General features: G+C 42.4%; 2 protein-coding genes and 1 long non-coding RNA gene across 4 annotated transcripts in view; 1 reads left to right on the top strand and 2 right to left on the bottom strand.

Annotated features, from left to right (window-relative positions):
• LOC148105994 (Fc receptor-like B) overlaps positions 1–21,435 on the bottom strand; it is a 385,026-nt gene that overhangs the window by 66,507 nt on the left and 297,084 nt on the right. The gene's annotated exons all lie outside the window — the stretch shown is intronic.
• Positions 1–21,435, top strand: part of LOC102777248 (NLR family CARD domain-containing protein 3-like) — a 1,099,208-nt gene that overhangs the window by 959,703 nt on the left and 118,070 nt on the right. The gene's annotated exons all lie outside the window — the stretch shown is intronic.
• On the bottom strand, positions 11,727–20,383 carry LOC148105999 (uncharacterized). Its single transcript, XR_015718529.1, has 2 exons — positions 19,550–20,383; positions 11,727–13,572 (listed from the first exon to the last, which is right to left on the bottom strand). It is a non-coding gene; the product is annotated as an uncharacterized LOC148105999 (long non-coding RNA).

The raw sequence follows: 21,435 nt of genomic DNA, 5'->3' as shown, positions 1-21,435 counted from the left end.
TCTGCCCGCGTGTGGCTGGACTGTGGCATTATGGGAATTTTAGCCTATGGAAACATTAGTTTAGCCTTTGTGTTGACAGTGTAGAGTTATTTCTGCGGCTGGTTTTTAGCGTGTTGAGACTCTTTTTATTGTATAGGGGATTTTAACCTGTAACTCTGGTTGTGTCTGTTTCCATGGAAATAAATGGTGTGTTTAAGGCCAACTTAGTGTCTGAGCCCTGAGCGCTGACCCACTCACTCCCCTTCTACTTGTATGCAAACGCACTTTGAGGTGCAGATTTAGATCCACCACTTTTAGCGGCTCCACTAACACTGAAGCCTCACACAGGAAGTCATCTCCATGTGCTGTTTATTTACTTTCCGGCTCTTTGAAGCTTCGCTGCCAAATGTGGAGGAAAAGTTTTATGTGGAGCTATCTGCAGCATGTATAAACTGATATTAATCTTTAACAGGGCTGTCACAACTGAGAGCAAACAAAAGAACTGCTGTATAATGCCGTCCACCCACTCAGTTTAATTGGTCACATGACTGCATCATATGACTAAAATGCATCATTGTTTTCAAAGGGCTCAGTTTCTGCAGTCCAGATTGCAACATAGACCGAGTGAAAGAAAGACGAGCGTGTGAAAAGCGGACGGTTCAGCCTGACCCTTAAACGCCCCACAGAGAGAGACAGCTGTGTGGCCTGGAGCCAGGGAAACATCATGGATGGAGAGTCGTGCTGCTCACAGTTACAGGTGTTTGTTCACTTTCACTTGGTTCTCTCTGCTTTCACTTATTCTTTTATTGTGTTTCTGTGTGAAGCTGTCGTGTCTCCTCTGCAGGTCCAGGATCAAACATCAGGAACAGAAGCAGCTCCATTGATCCCACTCCTCTGATGGCTGATCAATCAGTTTGATCTGTTTGATTATTGATCAGTGATGTCAGAGTGGAGTCAGTGTGATGTATGAAATATATCTGAAACTATCATAAACATGTTTTATCATATAAGTCATTTTTCTACATTTTCTTCTACAGATCAGTTTATGTCAGTATGTCCATGAAGGTTCATCCAGGTCATCGTAGTCGAAGGAGCTTGGAAAGAAAAGCGTCTGGACTTCTTTAAGCTGCTTGAAGACGTTTCACCTTCATCTGAGAAGCTTCTTCAATTCTAGGGCTTAAATCTTCAAATGGTGAAGAGTCCCAGATTTAACCCTGTTGGAGTGTCCCCCTAAGATCCCTTCCCACTCACATCCTGGGCCATCTGACCTCAGGAAATCACATGATAGTGTGAGAGACAAGCTCGTAGACAAACAGCTTTTTACACTATAATTACCTGTTTGGGTCCAGTGAGTGTCAATGACAGGAAATCCTCACCTGGTGGTGAGTGAGAGGAACCACAGCAGAGACCTCTGTGTTTAAGAAATGGATGGTTATGGTCGCTGATGCTCTCAGCTCAGTGTTCACACCAGCACACAGAGTGCACAAGCTCCCACTGTGGAGTAGACACTACAGGGACTGAACACCTGTGGAGCTGTTCACACAGACTGTGTAGTTACAGGAAGCTGCCAGCAGGTGGCAGCACATCACCGCAGCGTCAGCCTGCAACTAAAACCTCTGCAGAGACTCTGACGGGTGTCAAACAGGCAGCAAGTTTGACATAAAAGCTGCTTCAGGATCAAACTCATCAGGATGTGATAATAGGATTATTCCTTTGTGACGTCATAATTAATCATTACTTAACATAAGAAATGCTTTATTTATCTCACAAGTTTGAAAATGAGGCTAAATAAGGTGAAAAACATGTCAGTGTAATATATCAAACATGACAGGAAATGGCTCGGATAATTAACAGTTGGAAAATACTCCTAAAGTCCGTTGAAGCTGGAGATGTTGGAGGGCAGCAGGAGCAGTCAGGGAGATGGTCACCCTAGTTATCCTAACTGGGCGTTTATAAAGTCAGCAAAGAGGCCCAGAAAAGAAGATCAGACACCAGCGAGGGAGGATAAGAAGGACAGACAACAACATTGTCATCCCCTATGTAGCCGGTGTATCAGAGGAACTCAGGAGGGTTTTCTCCAAGCATGACATCCCGGTGTACTTCAGACCCAGCAACACACTCAGACACAAACTGGTTCACCCGAAAGACAAAACTCCAAAACACAGACTTAACAATGTGGTGTTTGCTGTACAGCAGCGAGGAATGCCCAGACCTCTACATCGGAGAGACCAAACAGCCACTTCACAAGCACACAACACAGAAGAGCCACCTCCACAGGACAAGACTCAGCTGTCCATCTGCATCTAAAGGTCAAAGGTCACACTTGTAAAACTCTGTCAGTAGAATTCAATGGGGCAGAGTGACCTGAGCACAGGCCCACTCTGTGACACTCAGAGCTTTGTGGATATCATCTGCAGGTGCACGTACTGGGAGTGCATGTACAGGCAGCTTGCAGCCACTTTGCCACCACTTTAGGACAATGTTTACAGTAGACTGAGCCACACTGACTTTGAGCAGTCATTGTGCTGCTGCATGGCTGATGGCACTGTCCCTGCAGCTGTCAGGGACAACAAGAACCACTCAACTACCTCAGCCAAGCCGAGACTGTGCTGATGTTGTGAGCTGAGACCAAGACACTAACCCAGGATGGTGATATGATGGTGTGAGAGTGGGTGGATGAGCCCATCCCACCTTAAATATAGAAATATCTGTAATGCAACACATGTTTTATGCAACATGAACATATTTCCCACACTGTTTCATGTTGTGTTTCCAAGATTTCAGTTTACTGTAACTTTCATTTGTATTTCCTTCAGTCTGTTAATCTTGGAGCTTCTTATTACCAGGTGAGAACATGTAACCGTCTGTAGATGTGATGACACTATGGAGCGGGATCTCCTGTCTAGTGCTGCACAGAAAGCTGATGTCACTGCAGCTGCTAATATGTGCTGCAGCCAAGCCTACATGAGAGGGCTGTGCTGTGGAACAGGGTGGTGCAGGTGGTGTTATCTACATTTGAACATTAGACAACAGTCACATGAAGACACTTGATGTTGTTAGCTAAAGACCTACAATAAGAGAAAGAGAGCAGCAGCACTAGTGCAGCAACAGCAGCTAATGTTCTAAAAACACTGATCAATGATTTGACTGTAGCTGCTCCAACTGTCTGTCAGTGATGCTGTTGGAGATGAATGTTTCAGTAACACTGACTGAGACTGAAATGGTTTTAACACTGGTTTCATGTTCAGATAGATTTGACATGCTGTAAAATGTCACATATTTCTGATATATGTATAATACATAATCATGCTGTTACACACATTCATATTTGACTGTTACTGTGTCATATTCAGTCCTCGTCTTACACTCAGGTGTTCATCGCAGTCACAGACGTGTCTGTAGTTGTTGTTGTCAGCCATGGAGGAACATTTCTGTGTGTGTGTGACTTTTACTGCTACCCTTCATTACATAATTACCAACAAGAATAAACTGTTAATTACCACCAAAGAACAGCTCACTTCCAGATGTTAGCTGCCAAAAGATTTTGTCAAATGTTTATTATCAACTTATTTTTTATTTTTCAACCTAAATATCACCTGCTTTAAAGCAGCCTGGTTGTCTAGCAGTACTAGTTTCTGTCACTAGATGGCAGTGTAGGCTTTGGTATGTGTTTGATCACTTTTGTGTTTTTCTGTTTCTGCTGTGATCACAGCTGAGACGTGTTTGGTTCTGTGGGCCTTTCAGGTTCATCTAAAACCTCCTGAAAGTCTGAATAATCGTCACCTTCGTTGAGATCAGACAAAAGCACTAACTAACAATAACGACTAGTAAGTGTCTCAGTTACCAGAAATTACAGTCAGAGATGAGTATTTATGAAACCTCAGAGAAATCAAACTTCATAACATTTATAGAACCAGAATTATCCTGTATGTTAATCATCTGAAACATCATTATTATCTAAATACTTCATTAATCATTTTCTGAGTAATAAACCTATAATTTACAACCATAACAGCTCCTAAGTAACTGGTCTGTCTGTGTGTCATACTTTAGACATATAAAACTGCTGTCACTGATGATGTTCTGAACTTATTGATCCAGATCTTTTAAATCTGTCTTAATGTAACCGGCGTGTTCCTACGTTGTGTCTGACAATGAAAGGTCAAAGAAACAAAGACCTCCAAGTCATTAACTTGCTCGCTCCAGCTCCTACAACCAAATGCAAACAGGAGGGACGAGGGTTAGCTCCACCCACCACAACTTCCAAGCTAGCAAGATCTATTCATGCTAGCATAGACTGTGCCTGTAACACATTTGTGGCACACACGTACTACACATTCACAGCATCTAGCAAAGACACAATGATGACAATAATTGACCTGAAAACACAATCAGAAACATCAGGGTGGCTAAATATACATTATATGTGTGTTGTACAGTGTTGGGAAAGAAATGACACCGACCTCTCCCACAGGGGAATTGTAGCAAAGGGGAGGGGCCAAAGGGGTACCCCAAAATTTACAGGGTTGCACCAAAGAAGAAGAAGAAGAATGAGGAGGGGCTCCAACTGATAATAAACATAAGTGCAGACTTGGAGGTCCTGAAAGTCAGCTATAACAGGAACAGTTTGGTTCCATTAATAAACTACATACTAATGCTCACTATTGTGTAGTTATTATAAAGAAGAGTCCATGTGTCAGTATTCAGACACCTGGCTTGGGTTTCTGCAGCTAATTGGTCACCTGTGAGGAGACAAACCCACAGCATGCAGGTCATTTCTACATCTGTTGGTGTGTCCTCAGTTTCCCAGCATGCCTTGGCTGTGCTCATGGAAGTGAATGAGGGGGAAAGATCTGTCCTGCTGCCCTGTCAGTACTCGGATTTCATACCTGGTGATCTCAGAGGACAAAAGCAGCGTTACAGCGGCGCACATCGATGAGAGCTGATGCTCTCAACACTGCAGACCTCCGCCTGTCTCTGAGAAAACCAACAATGGCTGTCAGCAGCGACTACACCTGCTCCACCAGTGCTGGGAGAGAAGAGCTGAGACTGACAGCTCTTTGTACAGGTCAGTACTGTAGAGGTCAGAGGTCAGTTTGCTGACAAACCATTTAAAAACATTTTTGAGCTAAAATCCACGGAAGTCACAGAGGAAAGACGAGACACTGCAGAGAGGATCCAGAATATTTGATGTTTTCTGATGACAGTTAAAGTTTCCAGCTATCAAAAAGTGTAACAGCGCAGCCTTCATGTCCTTTCAGTTCTCCATCATTAATGATGACTGTCCGTTATAAATCATGTTGGCTAGTTTTCTAACTCAGTCCATGTCTCCAAAGCAAACTTGTGTCCCACACTTTCTGTGCTGAGTCTTCAGGGATTCTTTTCACTCGGTGCTGAACTAACTTTAATGAATTGGGGCTCCAAAGAAACCCCAGCCCTCCCTAAACAAGGCTAACAATGCAACAACTCTTTGGGCACTCTGTGGTGTAGCTATTAATCACAATCAGCTTTACTGACCACAGATATGCACACATGACAGCTTCATGACAGACACTTACTATATGCACAGCACATGCATGAGGACTGACTATAAATATCTCCAGAGCCACTTCCTCTATCTGCTGCTGGTACATACCCGTCCTTCCATCATGGCTGCTCTCCTTGCTCCTCCTCTTTCTCTGCTTTCTGCTGTCTGAGGTTTTCACTAAGTACACGGTCAGTCGTGGCTGATGTCTGTGGTCTCGTCCTGAACAGTGGTTCTGCTGACACTCACTGGTCCTCTGACTCGTTCCTTCCTCGTGTCAGTGCTTTCAGTCTTCTCCTTTGGCGAGCTCATTATCCCAGCTGGGTATCTGATCAGGGCGGCGCAGGTGGTGATTGGCCACAGTCAGATCCACCTACGAGCATCTTTGAGGGAAACATCCTGGTGGCAAAAGACGTTGAGCTGAAAGTCAGAGTGTAGCTAGCATACAGCTAACGCTAAGTCATTTCAAAGAGTTCTCAGTCACGTCTGAGCAACAACAGGAAGTGCTGTGGACTTTTGGAGGAAACAGAAAGTTCATGCTGATGTCACAGCTCATTGCTCGCCCAGATCTTTGCACATCTGTAGAACTTTGCTGCAGAATGCAAAGCACACGTGGCTACAGGAAGAGTTTTAGCTCCAACTTTGTTGGAGCTGAACATGAGAAATCCTCAACACCAAGACTGATCACAAACACACAAAGCCCCGGGTCCACAAACTGTACGTGTCTCATTACAACACAACGTGACCAAACAACTATGTTAATAAGGAGAAAGCTGCTCTGAAGTCATTAGTGACATCACCTCCTCTGTCTCCACCCGCCTGCAGGCCTTCACCTCCTCATTCATCCACAGTCGGCCTCCCTCTGCTCCATCAACTGACGTCCTCTGTACAACTACCTGCTGTAATCTTTGATTTCTTCTTCTTTGTATCCTGCAAAGCTCAAAATTCACTATAACACAAAGACATTTCAGAAACGCTGCACTGAGTGAAACAACAGCAGTGACCTAAATGAGTCTCCAGCGTATTCAAATAGATTTTCTGTGAAGCATTAAAATCAAACTTTTGTTTCTCATCCTTTCAGTTTTGTGCTCGTGCTGTTAGTCTGAGAAGCTCCTTGTTTGAAGTCAGCTCAGGATCATAAAGACTTCAAATCTATTTGATGCCTGAGTAACTTACATACGGAGAAACATCTGGATCAAATCCACACTGAATGTTTATGTGACACATTTAAAAGAAGTCTGTTGTTCACAGTCGTGCTTGTACAGAGTGCTGACAGCTGACAGGACCTAACAGAAATAATGTGTCTGTGCTGAATGAGACACTAACATAACACATGATGATGTTCATGAGTCTGATGGAAACACTGGTTCTTTCAGTCACTGGTGTCCTCACTCCAGTCCATGTGAGCTGGAACTAATGATTTGATCTTAATTGTGTCAATGTTGTTGGATCTGTTTACATATGTTATTAAAAACAGTTTTATCTAACGTGATCCTTTCATATTTTAATAAGTGTTCATTGTTATTATGGGCTGTAACAGGCTGACTGTGTCACAGAGGATTTCATCCTTTGTCCATCAGGACAGTCAGACAGAAACCTGCTTCCTGTTCCCAGTGTGAGCGTTTGTCAGCCTCACTGATGGAGGACGGCTCTCTCACAGTGTGCAGACATATTTAATTACTGCTAACAGTCACAGTTCATCGCAGCAGCTGTTTAACATGGACGTGAAAGAATCAGAGATCCAACATCTGACCTGGACCCACAGCACTGATCACTGATCACAGAGTCTGTTACACAGACTGACCGTTCTGTGGTCAAACATGAAGGCATCAACGTGACCTCTGACCTTTATCTACAGTGTTTCAGTCTATTTGAACGTTTTACATTGAGCCTCATGATCACTGTGATAACATGTGATCATTCAGCCCCACGAGTTCATGGCTATACTGGAGGAAATGCATCTTTATTAGAAGGACCAGACCTCAGACCTCACACTTCCTTTCTTCTATTTGTCTGAAAATAAGACGTCAACAGCATCACATTAATGTTTAAAGCTCCCACGTGGTTTACATTTCCTCCATGGAAACAGGAAGTGCTGCTTTTAATTTGAAAACACATTAATGTTTAAAGCTTCCACGTGGTTTACATTTCCTCCATGGAAAAAGGAAGTGCTGCTTTTAATTTGAAAACACATTAATGTTTAAAGCTCCCACGTGGTTTACATTTCCTCCATGGAAACAGGAAGTGCTGCTTTTAATTTGAAAACACATTAATGTTTAAAGCTCCCACGTGGTTTACATTTCCTCCATGGAAACAGGAAGTGCTGCTTTTAATTTGAAAACACATTAATGTTTAAAGCTCCCACGTGGTTTACATTTCCTCCATGGAAACAGGAAGTGCTGCTTTTAATTTGAAAACACATTAATGTCTAAAGCTCCCACGTGGTTTACATTTCCTCCATGGAAACAGGAAGTGCTGCTTTTAATTTGAAAACACATTAATGTTTAAAGCTTCCACGTGGTTTACATTTCCTCCATGGAAACAGGAAGTGCTGCTTTTAATTTGAAAACACATTAATGTTTAAAGCTCCCACGTGGTTTACATTTCCTCCATGGAAACAGGAAGTGCTGCTTTTAATTTGAAAACACATTAATGTTTAAAGATCCCACGTGGTTTACATTTCCTCCATGGAAACAGGAAGTGCTGCTTTTAATTTGAAAACACATTAATGTTTAAAGCTCCCACGTGGTTTACATTTCCTCCATGGAAACAGGAAGTGCTGCTTTTAATTTGAAAACACATTAATGTTTAAAGCTCCCACGTGGTTTACATTTCCTCCATGGAAACAGGAAGTGCTGCTTTTAATTTGAAAACACATTAATGTTTAAAGCTTCCACGTGGTTTACATTTCCTCCATGGAAACAGGAAGTGCTGCTTTTAATTTGAAAACACATTAATGTTTAAAGCTCCCACGTGGTTTACATTTCCTCCATGGAAACAGGAAGTGCTGCTTTTAATTTGAAAACACATTAATGTTTAAAGCTTCCACGTGGTTTACATTTCCTCCATGGAAACAGGAAGTGCTGCTTTTAATTTGAAAACACATTAATGTTTAAAGCTTCCACGTGGTTTACATTTCCTCCATGGAAACAGGAAGTGCTGCTTTTAATTTGAAAACACATTAATGTTTAAAGCTTCCACGTGGTTTACATTTCCTCCATGGAAATAGGAAGTGCTGCTTTTAATTTGAAAACACATTTAAGGATGTGGAAAAGTACAAATCTGGCAGCTTTCGTTGGACATGAAGTCGGTAATGTGTCTGTGTGACAGCTGTGGAAGCACAGGAGCAACGTCTGTGGGAAAATCCACAGACTCTGTAACGCTCGGACATGTTTGAAGGAGGTTTTTCACAATAAAATCCAAGATTCAGTTTAAATGAAACGTCGTTCACCTTGTAAGGAAACATTTTGTGGACACGATCGTTGTCCAGCTAACAAAGTTAGTCCAGTGAGAGACGCAGGAGGAGCAGAGGTCAGCTCACTGTGACAGAGGTCAAACAGATGTGACAGGACACACTGGTGTGTTTCATCTCCACACACACACAAACCACAGCAACACTGACTCCACACTCAGCCTCCCAGTGACCGTGAGCTTACCCGTGACACCCTCTGTGGACCCTCTGTGTCATGTGATGGTGATACAGGACGTTTTCCACACCCAGCTCCACACTGAGTCCTGGCTTCAGTGGGTGAGTCCATCCAGCAGAGACGTGGAGACACAAAGAGCTGCTGGACAGTTTCAGGTGTTGAGTTCAGGTTCATGGTTGTCCACTAGAACCTGATGTAGAAGCTGCAGCGAGCACACGATGATGGGGCCGAGGAGCAGCTCTTTACTCACATCTAGTGCTTTGATGTCCTTTTGCTGCTTAATAAAGTTCAGCTTTCTTCTCCTGCAGATGCTTTGACAAGTCGTTTGCTGCGACCACACAAAGGAGCAGATTGGTTATAATGCAGCTGCTTCAGAGGAATAAAGATGAAACACTGTTTTTATTTCATGTGTAACACCTTTCAATAATGTGTTGACTAAAGTCTATTGACCAGTATAAGTAAAGACATCACACACACACATGGAAACAGGCCACTGGTTTGGCTCCAGTTGTTCTAGATTCAATGATGTTGTTGCTACAGATACATGTTAGCATCTTTATTGTAGTAAAGTCTTGTAATGTGAAGATAGAAACAAGGCAGAAAACAGCTCCATGATCTGATCTTAATGATGTTGTTTTTATTTGTGTCTTTCAGAACTGGATTGGAAACTATCAAAGGTCTAAAAACAGCCTCAACCCTCCCAAAGAGCAAACTTTACACACGTCATCTTTCAGCTACAATCTTTGTTGCAGGGATCTTCTGCCAAACAAGGCTGAGAGAAGATTTCTTACAGCTGTCATGTTGATGCTGTTTCAATCTTTGGGCAAACACACTCATATATTAGGGCTGATATCAGGGCTGCACAAGTTCTTTGTGTTTGTGATCATGAATAATAGAAGTGTGCCTGTTGAAGATCATGTTTGCTACATGATTATATGTCCTGTTATTGTTCTGTATTATATTCAGCTTTCAGCATCCTGTCCCAGCCCCCTGTTACACCATCCATACAAAGCCAATCTGACTGTGAGCCAATGTGTTTGATAGTTTGTGTTGGATCAATAGATTTGACAGACTTGGTTCATCCAGAGGGAAACAGTCCAAATTCAGATCAAATGAAATGATGGAGGCTGTTTCCTACCATGGTGCTAATGTGTGACTAACAAGGCTCATGGTCTCCAGCAGACAAGCGCCTGGAATGAGGTGAGCTGAGGGTTGCTTTGGTGGGTCTATGCCCACGTCATGCCATCAGGATTCATATTGGCAATAGTTCATATCTCTGTTCTTTAGCCTTCATCACAAAGCTGTGAAGGAAAAACAATCCAAACATCTAACAGGATTTGATGGATGCAAAGTCCACTGAGCTCTTTGTCATTTACAAACTTGTCCAACCAACAAGAGCACAGATGAAAAACACAGTGACAGTTAAAGGATTTTGCCATATATGAGCATAGATTACTTTCATATAGATTTTCAATGCAGGCTTTTGGTGAGCCGCTGGGTTCTGTCTAATAATCATCTCAGCATTTTACAATAGAATAGCTCTTTATTAGCTCTTCATTGATTGTTATTGGACATGAAACAAGGAAGCTGTGTTTCTCATTGGATGTTAGTTTCATGTTCATCAGGATCATTTTCTAAAGAGCTGATATTTAGACCATTTACTGCACTGGCTGCACATCCTGTCTACATTTCTCTGCATGTGCTGTGTTTGTCTGTTCATATTTCTCCATATTGACACAAACAGTGAACAGCAGTAGATCTACTCTTCATCTGTTTTATCCCCAGTGAAAGATCTGAAGCAGAAATGGTGTCATTAGGAGAAGAAGAGAAGAACAAGTCCGGCGAGGAGGCAGCAGCTCTTAAAGATGAAACACAGCAGCTTAGCCCTGAGCTCAGAGAGCTTCACATGAAAAAGCTCCTCAAGCAGATCATGTCAGAGGTTTGTCATCAACAGGAGGAACTGTTAATATCATAGGATGAAGGATGCTGTCAGCTGGATGAAGAAGGTTATTTAATGGCAAACGTTCACATTGAAGTCAAATTGTTGTCGTGTTGAACAGATTTATGTACTGATCGTCTCCAGAATGTTAGAAGAGCTTCAATGAATCATTAGAAACAACTTACAGCTGCACAGTTGTGTCAAACCAATCTTTGTGTCATTGTGGGATTGTTGTGTTTCTACATGTGACACACGTCTAAAACATGCACACAATCTGAACACAAACAGGGAGTCATTTGTTCCCACAGCCAGATGCTGAGAGCCATTTCCTTGTAGTGCTGTGTCTATATATATGAACCATTAGATGTTATTGGAATGATTGTCAGCTTTGATAGTTTCATGTATGTTTAGCTGGACGGCTGTTTGATCCTCGACATGTTTAAAGGTGTCCAGTCCTGAGACACTGGGGGTGGAAACAGCTGTGATGTCATTGGACTGTCACAAAGACAGAAGTGCATGAAGTGAGCAGCCAAGGAGCCGCTGATGTTTTGGATTCAACAGCATTTTAAAGGTTGACACTGTTGAATTCTCCCAGTTCTTTGAATCTTTGGGCTGACGGAAGGACACTTACTCGGTGTATAAATGCTCAATCAACAATCCTTTATTTCCATACAATTTTCACACAATGAGCATAACAACCATCATGATGGGGAGAGATGCAGAGAGGGTCACAGCAAGTCTCAAAATGGCGATGTATTACACAGCTTTTTATAGTTTTCTACTAGCCCCCACCTGGTCGTAAACCTAAACATTCACACTCTCTTATCTGTTGTGGAGCCTAAGTTATGACCTCGGGCTCCCTGTCTTTCTACCTCCTACAAGGGTGGGGGCACAGAATGTTGCCTGCTTTTGCCATTACCGGACCAAGGTCTTTCTCTTCACACGCAACCTTCTCAGAGAATGATTTAAGCAGTCTGACATGACAAGCAAACAGTGTAAAACATTCACAGCAGATAAATGGTGGCGCCCACTTGTCTAACAGAACCCAAAGGATGGTCACATTCTTTTAATCCCCAGAGATATACTTGAACTTTTTGTCTATTCTACTAACAAAATATACTGAAACATTTGGTCTACTCATACTATAATGACATACTGAAAAAAGGGGTCATATTCTCTAATCTAAAAATATAAGGAAACTAAGTTACATATTTTGCACACATCCTAGACTAAGGAATACATTTATGTTCTACAGCTGTTTAACATAACTCATCTACCTTGACTATGGGTGTAACATAGCCTACTTTAAAATACTGATTTCACAATCCCCCTTTGATCTCTCCTTTTTTGGAGAGATCACTTACAACAGGCATTCTAAGGTTGCAATGTCCACATCGACCTGGTCTTTAGGTCCCTTAGGCTAGGAATGAAACAGCATCCACATCTTGTAAGAACTGCAGTAAAAACAGACAGTGAAACCATAATTGACATGACAAAACCTTTCCATTGCCCAAAAACAGAAGTCATCCACTCCTTCAACGTGTTTTCAATACCTTATTGTTCATTTATATTATGGGCCAGAGTTCGCAGCCCCTCCAGAGTTTGTTATCGAGCCGTCTGGAACAGTATTATTAGGAATTAAGGTGCAACACATTTGTCCGAACATAGCACACACGTCCCCCTTTCCCGCCAGGACCATGTCAAGCGCCATCCTGTTTTGTACTGCCATCAGATAGGTGGGACCTAATTGCTCTGCTAACCCTTCAACTGCATCACGCGTCAAATTGGCCAGCCGGAGAACGTGATAATGCACATAATTAATTCTATTGACATTCTTGTTGGGGGTGACAGGCTTAAGTTGGGTCACCTCAGGGTCCGCTGAAGGAAGAGAAGTTGAATGAGTTCTGAAACTGGGCAATTCACACAATAAGAAAATAATCGTTACCAGGATCACAGTGAGCACAGTTAACATCCCCATCACTCTCCCGTTTTCCCAAAGCTTTATTTTCACATGGTAGTTTCTCACAGCCATTTTAATGTTACCTTATGGTTTTTCAATGTTATTCAGAATCAAACCTCTGTCTTAGGAATTTTTAATTTTTATTTTATTGCTGCAGCCACCGATGTCCTCCTGTTGTCGATTCTCCTTTCTTCAACCTCCAGAGTTAGACTACCCTTCGGTCGTTGCACAGGTCAGGGGATTATTCTGCCCCTTTTTCGCTCAAACCTGTGTTTTTAGGGTCACGGCTGTGTCCCCCTTTTCCCTAAGAGCCTCTCCGACCTCCTAGGCTCTTCCGCCACGCACACTGGCTCCAGTGATACCAAGCGTCGCCTTTGCCCCTCAGCTGGACCGCGTGAGAGGTTCGAGTGGTCCCGTCCACCTCGGCTCGTCCCACTTCCGCTTATACACCTTCAGCCACACCCACTTCACCTCCGGCGTGGTCACCTCCTTTCCGGTCGGATCTCCCACCTGCGTAGTGAAACTAGAGACAAGAGCCTTTAGTGCCTTAAACTGTTTCACATGTTCAGATATATTTGTTTCCTCTCTTAACTCTCTTACACCTGCTGCAGGGCCTGGAAATTGTCTCCCTGTCAGTAGTTCATATGGGGTAAACCCCGGTGCTCTGATTAACTGAGCACCTCACACTCATAAGTGCTATAGGGAGAGCATCAACCCAATTCATGTTTGTCTGTGCACAGATAAATTCAACCACCCTTTTGTCCTGTCTAGGTGGAGGTTAACTTTGAGTCGTGGTCAAGTCTTGTCAGCTTTTACCAGTCAGTCAGTTTGTTTTTATTTCCATTCATCCATTCATTCATTCATTCTTTCTTTGCTGACAGTAGAAACCATCGCCGCATTTGATTTCTACCGTCAGCAAAAATGACGTCATTTTAAAAAGAAAAAGAAGAACTTTAGGTCGGATTACCTCGCTGAATCCTTTTTAGGCAGGGACTCTCATTTTCTAATTGTCCCAAATAAGTGGCTTTCTCCTGAGCCCATTTTAATGTAGAGAAAAATACTTTGCGACTGTTTTCAGTAAGAATGTTTTATAGCGCTTTAAAGTTCAATCTCTCAGGCCTGGATTAAAGAGCTGATTTGTTAAATCAAGAACTCACAAAATACCAAAATATCACCACCGGTGGATCACTCCTCTCAGATGTTCTTATTTCAGTGCACTGTAACAAAAGCAAAAACAAACGTAACCAATAAAATACTCATATAATAACAAATACTGGGGCCCATTAGAAACCTGTCCAAGCATAAAACCACCTTTCTCTCTCTTAGAGAAAGAAAACAATCCGAACCTCACTGATAAAATCAACCTAGTGTTAAGCAAAACCCCAAAATCAACCAAAACTTCACCAGAAAGTGATAGGTTACGAGGCAGGGTGCACCCCGAACAGGTCACCAGTCTATCACCTAGAAACAAACAACCATTTACACTTACATTCACAGATAATTTAGAATCATCAATTAACCTAACTCTAATAGCTTCATGACTTTTCACTGTGGCAGGAAACCAGAATACCCAGAGAGAAACCACTGCAAACTAGCCAGACTGTGTAGGAAATACAGGGAAGCTATGATTTCCTGTTGAATTTTGTACAGATCTTTAAAGCTTGAGGCAATCGTGTTAAATACACGTGGGATACTTACGTAAATCCGAGGGCTGGCCCCCTTTTCTTTTTTTTTTTCTTTTCAGTGTGTTCCTCCTTCAATTAAATCTCAATCACAAAAATGTGGTGCTCCGAAATAAGGCTCACACTGTTAATTCATCATTTTCACTCTGTACCACTGCTCCTTATCAGGCTGTGTGAAGCACAGTAAACAATTCAGTCGAGGCCTTGAGCCATAAACAGACATCACTCACAGACATTGTTTTCATAACCAAACTGCTCCAGACCCTGTCCCCTAAATCTACACAAATGCCCTCTGGGTGACATGAAATGCATTTAACCAATTAACAATCAATTACTTCTTGTTGTTGTAACAAATTCTGTATTTGGACGTTTGTGTGCAGCATTTTGCGTGTCAGCATAGCATTTGTTAGTAAAGCATTCTTCATTGCATCAGCGTGTGTGTATCACTCTTCCTTGCACAAACATGTGAATGTGTGTGTGTGTGTGTGTGGATCACTTCTCAGTGAATTGAATCAGCATTTTGATTTGTGTGCGTGTGTGTGTATCATTTCTCAGTCAATCAATGAGTGCATATGTGTTCGTATGTGTGTTTCTCTTAATTCTGAGTCAGTGTATGTAAATGTGTGTGTGTTTGTGTGTGTGTTTGTGTTCATCACTTTCCTGTTCTGATGTTCTGGGTAAACCAGGGCCTGAAGCGTGCTCTGGGGTCCTGCCTCCCCCTTTCCAGTCCGTTTGCATCCCTTGGTGCTGCTGCCCAAAGTTCTGTCCATACTGGTTCTGTCCCCAATTAAGGCAGTCCTTTTCTCCAGTGTCCTGCATCTTCTCCTTGTCCAGCTCCTCCTGAGCCATGCTCAGTTTCTGCTCTGATGCCTTGAGCTCTTACTGAGGGCAGAAACCTCAGAGTCTTTTCCGTACACGTCAGATTGAAGTTTATTGATGTTTTCCTTGCTTTGCTCCACGGCCTTCTGCAGCTCTGCTGTTCGGCTCTTCTCAGAGGTCAGCTCCTGGCCGAGCCCCGACACCTGTGCCTTCAGCTTATGTTCTTCTGCTGCTTTTGTCCAATCTGAGGTGCCTTCTGACCTCAGTTACTCCTCGTGTCTCTGGCACGCCCTTTTTGCTGCCCGATCATCCGTGTTGGTCCGTCACTGTCCTGCACAGTTTTAATACAGAGTTGTTAAGGTCAGCATTCTTTTGCTCCGCCTCACCTTTCATCCGGGCTTAATAGGCGTCTCGTCACAGCTCTGTCAGCTGAAGCCGTCTGGAAATCTCCCCCGTGTAGTGAAACGGGCCTTGGATTTAACGCTCTCCGTCTCCGCTGCATGAGATCTCTTTCCTGCAGCACTGTTGACATTCTCAGGCTGTTGTTGTGGGTCCAGCTGCTGTAGCATTTGGTCAGGGTCACATCAAAGATGGTAGAAGGGAGAGCAAAGATGGTAGAGGGGAGAGCAGGAGTCCAGGTCAGCCTCGGCTTTCCGGGCCGACAAAGCAGCCTGTAATCAAGCATAAAGAGAAAAAACAAAACAAAACAAAAACAGACAAACAGGAAAATGATGTTGTTTTGGCTGTGTTATTCAGAGAGGGGCCAGGCCCTGTGTCAGCCTTCTCCCCCCCTTTTTTTGTTTTTTCTCACTATATAATCAACTCCTAACCCACCAAGTTGACAGGACAACACAGGTACACGTTAAAATTCTTAAAATCATGTTTAACAATTCAAAAAAGGAATTTTATTTCATTCAATAATCACTTGTATTAATCAATCAGAAGAAAACATGTCACAATTTGACTCTTTTAACCACTAAATTTATTATTTCATCACTGGTTTATCATACCAGTGTCTGTCTTTTTGAAGTCAAGTTGTTGTCCTGCAACCCAGAGAGTTTAATTGTTAGTAGTGGATAGACTTTATCATTTAACATCAGGTGTATGTTAAGTTTTGCTGCTTTAACCTTGCTGGAAAATCTTCACGTGTTCATGAGTGTAAGCTGTTTCTTCATTGCGTGTGTGTGCGTTTGTAGGTGGGTTATTTTAACTTTTTCTCCAACAAGGCATTTCCCTAATTGTGTATGTTTTTAATTTTGTTTCCCAAATTTGATTTCCCACCTTAAATAACAGCATTCCATGTCTTCAGCCAGGAATTAGAGCTTGCTTGTGAGATTCAGGGACACATGGTGCCAAAAACAATTCAGTGAAAAACTTGCCTGAAAATTTCCAGTAATGGTAACCGATAACTGGAGGAGAAGATGTCCTTTAAGCTTCTTTTCAGGGTGAGGACAACGTGAGAGGTCAAGCTGTAAAATTTTGAGCCAGCTTGGCCTGTCTGTCGTCCCAACTTTGTTAGTCTATCCTTTTGCTGCTGTACTCAGGTTTCCAGGTTGAGAGAAATCCACCTGTATTAAGAGACTAAAACATTCATTTACTATTTTTCTTACAACATCCATTTGGTTCATCTGCCTAGATTTTACTCTCTCTCTCTGTCTTGGTGCCTAGTTCACACAGTCAGGCAGTTGCCTTTTATGGGCATGCAGATTTCCGGCCACCGACACTCACCCCCAGCAGCCGCCAAGCCATCTCTCCTATATCAAAAACCCAGCCAAACATCAAACATTCACCGGAGTCATTCAAAAACTGTATTTATAATATTATAATCAACAAAATCAGCGTTTTAATTACAGGCATGTATCATTGTTTGCAAATCATACTTATAAAACTCAATAACAGCTAAACAGGAAGTCCTCTATGGGCTTCACAGCAGCCACCTCATTTGCATGTTCACACACCGTCTAAACTAGCTCGCAGTGCGCTGTCGTCACACACAGCCTCGTTTCACACTCAACTCTCTATTATATTTACAAAGACGTCTTATATTTACAATCACTCCTTCTTTATCACACAACTTCTTACTCTCCTTTGCCACAGCTGCAACCTCTAATTTTTCTCTGGCGCACTCCCAGGTCGCATGACCTGCAGCGCCCTCAACAACTCCTCTCTCTGCTTCTCAAAAGTTTTCCACTCACCCTGCACACCCCCTTTTCTATGTTAGACTTAAAACCCAACATTTTTACCCCACTACACACCTTTAAATGTCACTATTAGTTTGATCAATTTATTTATCATTACTTTGACGCTAATCCACTTTTAATTCGCTTTATTTACTTTAGTTCATTTTCTCCTATTTGATCACTATGATTTCTTGACTATTATTATTTCACAGAAAATCAACTAATCTACTTTGTCTCCCTATTTGTCATCAAGGAATTCACACATACACTCACAGGCTGGTCACGCGCCCCCACCTTTTCTTTCTCTCTCACACACACGCACATTTTACTCTTCGTTCGTTCCGCCTGTGAACCCGCCCCTCGAGGCTGGCTCACACACACTTCATTCAAACTTTCTGCCAGGCACTTCTTCTGATTCAGGACAACGCCCTAATCAGAACAAAGAGCGGGTGCCGTCCGCTCTTATACACCTCAACCTAACTAGGACAATTAGGCTCACGATCTTCAGATTGCGCCACATTTGCCTCACGATTTATTCAAACTGCGCCACAGACTGGATACCGCAGTTTCTCTTCCCCATAAAAATAAAACCAAATTAAACCCCCAATTGACTTCACAATTTGCAACAATTCCCGACACGGCCTTTTGCCGCAATTTCTGCACAACACAAACACTTATAGGCACAAATTATTCTGTTACTTTAATTAACTCCCGTACTTCAGACGAGACGCCGACTCTAACGGCGCTTTCACACAAACTACACACCTCCGACTCTCTTTCTGTCTCTTTTTTTTTTTTTACACCACAGAGTAATACACCCAATTCAGCCCGTCTATCTCTATGTGGCTCCAAATACCCTCTTTATTTAATTTAACACTCGTCAGGGGACAGGCAAACAACAATTTCAACCACTGAAACGAGGAATACAACCTTTTTCAACCTTTTAACCTTATTTAACCTTATTTCTCTGACTATTCTTAGAACTCAACCTTTGTTCGCAAAATGTGTCTTGTTCTATGTTCTCATCCAGAATAAAACGTAAACCGTGATTACACAGACGTTTTCAATATTATTCTGTGGCTATGCGGGAGTCCTCAGTTCCCAAGTCACCACCTCGGCTAACCAGACGCCGCTGGACCTGACTGCGCGTCCACAGGCAGGAGGGTTGCCACACCATGAACAAAACCCATTTCCACAGGTCCACTAGGCATCAACCTTTGATCCTAAAATGTGTCTTTGCTCTAATGTCCTCCCATTCACACATTAACTGTCACTGTCACAGTGTTTATATTTCACACAGAAACACAGCAAGCGCGTCTCATCAGCAGTAATACACAGAAACACAGCAAGCGCGTCTCACCAGCAGAAACACACACAGAAACCTCTGAGCTCACCTTTGAAAAATGCAAGCGCACCATAAGTTAGACTCTATTTCACCTCTATTTCATATTCTACACTTTGGCCGCGTTTTGAAAGTTTTTCCACATTTCTTGCAACAGAAGCCAGTCATAGACAAAATTAATTATGTAGGGTAAAAGTGGGCTGCACTCTAGTCTCAACGTAGAATATGATTAGTATCTTGCTAGAGCCAGTTCCTATAACACACTGGATTTCTAGTCTCAACGTAGAATATTATTAGTATCTTGCTAGAAAATTCCTTTAACACTTGAATTCAGCCTCAACTTATGTTGTTAGTATCTTGCGCCGAAAACCAGACACCGACAATTTAATGTGAAAATGCGTGTAACCCAGCGAACAGATTAATTTGGAAAGCCCAATATGCACATTTGGTATTCATAATACAACAGGCTGTGCTTACCTTTTGATGTTTGGACCGGTCCTCCGTTCGCTTTGTCGCACGATCTCACCACAGGCCAAATCTGCCCCTCCTCAGCACACCAAAAGATCCGGGTCACGGCACCAAGTTGTTGAATTCTCCCAGTTCTTTGAATCTTTGGGCTGAAGGAAGGACACTTACTCGGTGTATAAATGCTCAATCAACAATCCTTTATTTCCATACAATTTTCACACAATGAGCATAACAACCATCATGATGGGGAGAGATGCATGAGAGGGTCACAGCAAGTCTCAAAATGGCGATGTATTACACAGCTTTTTATAGTTTTCTACTAGCCCCCACCTGGTCGTAAACCTAAACATTCACACTCTCTTATCTGTTGTGGAGCCTAAGTTATGACCTCGGGCTCCCTGTCTTTCTACCTCCTACAAGGGTGGGGGCACAGAATGTTGCCTGCTTTTGCCATTACCGGACCAAGGTCTTTCTCTTCACACGCAACCTTCTCAGAGAATGATTTAAGCAGTCTGACATGACAAGAAAACAGTGTAAAACATTCACAGCAGATAAATGGTGGCGCCCACTTGTCTAACAGAACCCAAAGGATGATCACATTCTTTTAATCCCCAGAGATATACTTGAACTTTTTGTCTATCCTACTACCAAAATATACTGAAACATTTGGTCTACTCATACTATAATGACATACTGAAAAAAGGGGTCATATTCTCTAATCTAAAAATATAAGGAAACTAAGTTACATATTTTGCACACATCCTAGACTAAGGAATACATTTATGTTCTACAGCTGTTTAACATAACTCATCTACCTTGACTATGGGTGTAACATAGCCTACTTTAAAATACTGATTTCACAACACACACACATTTGCACATAGAAAGCTGAATTTGTCATATGCCACAGTGAACTCACTGTTCAGTGTTTTTCAGGAAGCTTCTTAACTGCCTCTGCTGCCAAACAAGCAGCTGATGTCCTTGAGAAGAAGCTGAAGAAGTCTTCAACAACAAATACAGGAAGTGGACTTTCAAATACTAGATTCACTTTAGACTCACAGAGAAATGACTCAACTAGCTGTGTTTGATTGACTCCTTGCTGAGGAGGCAGGTGAAGCAGGTGGAGCTGTTGTAATGCTGGCAGAGGGTGTGTCTTAGTAACTCTGTGAGGTAGAACTGGATCCAACATTGTGGATGTGTTGATGTTGGAGCCATTAAGATTCTCTGGCCACACTGTAGGATTTCCCTTTGATTCACTGCGGGGGCATTTTGGAGTCTGTCAATGAAACTCTTCATATTTGTGTTTGACACCAGTTTATAGAAACACAGAAATGTGTCATGCTTTTGTTCGGCCTCCACAAATACACACATTTGTTCATTGGTTGGACTTTTTGTAAGGAGACACATTGAAAACCATGTTAATAAGATGTTGTTGTTTCCTGTGGATCCGACACAGAGAGTGGACTTCAGACAGAAACCGTGGAAGAGATTTTAGAGGCCGTGTGTGGCAACAGGAAGTTTCTGTATGTTTGCTGATCTTACATGTGGAAAACAACACGTGATGTTTGTGAAGTTCTACAATGATCATTGTTCTCACAGCATTTTGAGTGGGAACAGTTCAAACTGAGAGTAGTGGGAGTTATTTACTGATTGAAACAAGCTGAATGTTTCTGTGCACGATGAAGATCAGCAGCAGCTCAGCTGATCAATGAATTGACATCTATCAGTCGTTTCATGAGATGAAGTCATCAGCAGACATTTGTTCTAACTGTGTGATAAATGTCAGAACGTCAGGGCTCTGCTTTAGTCACTACTTGATGATCATTGGCTCATTGTTGAATCCAGTGGCCCAGTCTGACCTCTGACCCTTTGCTGCAGGTCTTCTGTGTTATCTC

The sequence above is a fragment of the Neolamprologus brichardi genome, chromosome 3 (assembly GCF_056152115.1).
Source record: "Neolamprologus brichardi isolate AB-2024 chromosome 3, ASM5615211v1, whole genome shotgun sequence".
NCBI classification, from domain to species: Eukaryota; Metazoa; Chordata; class Actinopteri; order Cichliformes; family Cichlidae; genus Neolamprologus; species Neolamprologus brichardi.
This window is presented reverse-complemented; position numbering and strand designations above follow the sequence as displayed.